The following is a 2,745-nucleotide window of genomic DNA, read 5'->3' on the forward strand; positions in this document are numbered from 1 at the left end:
GTTAGTGACAGACGCAAAAGAATCATTGGATTCTATTCCGGCCTGATTGAGAACTGACAGATGAATTCCGCTATGCTGTGACAGAGCATATGCAATTGTTTTCACTGAGAGGATGGGAGGTAGCCATTGACAACGGTGAAACCCTACATACAGCTTGCCATGGAAGGAGACTTGCGTGTTTGAAGAAGAAGACAGTAGGAAAGCAGAGATTCAGAAGATGGAGCATCTCCAAACCTCAACCTATTCTCCATTACTGCAAAACAAGTAATCATTTCATGTTCTTTTGCTTTTCACAATCAATCCTGATAATTTCTGATATCCTGACTAAGATTTACAAGATAACCATAGCTTGCTTCAAGCCGACAATCTCTGTGGGATCGACCCTTGCTCACGCAAGGTATTACTTGGACGACCCAGTACACTTGCTGGTTAGTTGTGCGGGATTGCAAAAGTGTGATTGCAATTTCGTGCACCAATGATGTACAACCTCCTAGGCATATTGTGGACGATGAAAGATTGGAAGAAGTTGAGCAAGCAAGCTCCACCATTGAGGATGATTCCACACCAACCAATGTGTCTTTCGAAATTGGTGAACCTCCCTCATTGTGTTATGAAATTGATGACAAGAACGACCGTGCACAACCTCTGACACATGGCTTGAGTAATGAGGGATGTATAGAAGGATTTGGTGAACAAGGAGTTAACATTGAAGATGCTGGCCAAGAAGTGGAGGTATTTAAAGAAGAGTACAAGAGAGTAGAACTTGCAAGATCATTGGGACCACCCCTTCCTAAGTCACCATCCAACATAACATTCAAGTGGGTAAAATTCTTATCCCTAAGCTTTACTTTCCCACTTGAATATGGTTTGCTTGAAACGGATGGGCAACTTAGAGTTCTTTGTGGATTGAAGAGTAAGGAAGAGTTGTATAGTGGTTGGCAAAATGATATTAGGCTCATTAAGGTTGAACCCTCAAGTCATAGGTCCCATGGTTGGAGGAATGCTAAATTGTATGGATCTAGGAGGAGACTTTGGAGCTCCAATGAGAATTCTATGTGCTTACCACCCGAATGGAACAATGATGATCAATTAGAAGATGGGTGTGAAAATAAGATATGGGATCCCGGATCACAACATGAATGCCAATTTTGGGAGCTCATGTCTTGTGAAGAACTTCACCCAAACTTGGTGAAGTCGGTTGGAAATTCTGACAACCATTTGAGGAGCAAGCATCCTTGGAAGTTCAAGGATGAGTACAAGCATAAACCACCTTGACAAGGAGCTTCCCAAGTGTCCAACTTAAGGACAATAAATAAAAGTGCTAGGTAGGAGACACCCCCACCATGGTAAACTCTTTCCATTCTTTTGTATATATAATCAATGGGTGAATTGAGTTGTCATTGTTACGTAGTTTTCCTCTTTTTATACTTTTTCATATCTTGCTTTGATTGCTAGGTTACTTGTTAGGTTCATGCTTTCATTAGAATAGTTGTTTTTGAATTGCATTTTGCTTGAAGTGCAAGTTTTGTTTGCATTGTCTTTGAATTTTTTTTTCAAAAACTAAAAGATTTTTAGTTAAATTTGAATTTTGGTTAGTTTAGAGTGTTTACAGGTTAGGAGAGTATTTAAATTCTATTTTTAGGCTTCTTTAAAAAAAATGGGCATGAGTGTGGATGACGCGCACGCGTCGTATGCTTATGTTTGAACTCCTGGTATAAAAACCAGAGACTTAAGCTGGAGTTGTGTGGCTTTTGTGCGAAGAGCACGATTTACAACCACGCGTACGCGTGACTGACGTGTACGTGTCCCCTTTCTTTTTTGCATCTCACGCGTATGCGTGGGGGATGCGTCACTTGCCCTTCCTGCTTTTCGCGCACACGTGTGGCCTATGCACGCGCGTCACCTTCGTGCCCTGTTTCTGCCCTGTTTTCTTTTCCTTTCTTCTCTCCTTTTTCTTATTTCTTCTTTCTTCTTTCTCCTTTCTTCTTCTATTTTCTTTCCTTCTCCCATTTCTTTTATCTCTCTTCTTTTCACTTCTCTCAACATTTTTAATCATTTTTCTCCACTTCTCCTTCTCCCTCTTTTTAAATTTCCACTTCTTATTTTTCTCATCTTTCATTTTTTTTATTGTATTTGCATACTTTCATTAATTGCATTGTAACATTGTTTGTGTAGGTTGTTCTTATTTTTTTTTTGTAAGTTTGTTATTTTAACATTGGTGTTGAATTTTTTTTACTCAACTGTTGAGAATTTCTTGGATCATTTTGGTGCTTCTTGACTTGTTTGGTATTGTTGGGTGAAGAAATTTTTAGGTCAATGCTTAATCTTTGATGAATCTTGTATCCTTTGTGCATTAATATGAACTCATATTGCCTTTCATGACCCACTCTTTCTCGTTTGAACTTGATACTCAACATGCTCTTTATGTCATTTACTTATGCTTTGATTTTACTCTTGCATCAAGTGTAGTGATATGCCTTAGCTTATATTGTTTTCTCACTTACATGTTTCATTCACTTATATTGCTTTCTCACTTACATGTTGTATCTACCATGTAGTTGAGAACCCTACTCTTATTTGGCATTAGCCCCACCTATATTCTATTTTCTTTTAGATCTTTGCTTGTGGGCTTATTCTTCTTCCTTTTTCTCTCTTTTTAGGCCGGCCACTGGTGCACGAAATTGCAATCACACTTTTGCAATCCCGCACAACTAACCAGCAAGTGCACTGGGTCGTCCAAGTAAT

This window comes from Arachis duranensis, chromosome 7 (assembly GCF_000817695.3).
Source record: "Arachis duranensis cultivar V14167 chromosome 7, aradu.V14167.gnm2.J7QH, whole genome shotgun sequence".
Classification (NCBI taxonomy): domain Eukaryota; kingdom Viridiplantae; phylum Streptophyta; class Magnoliopsida; order Fabales; family Fabaceae; genus Arachis; species Arachis duranensis.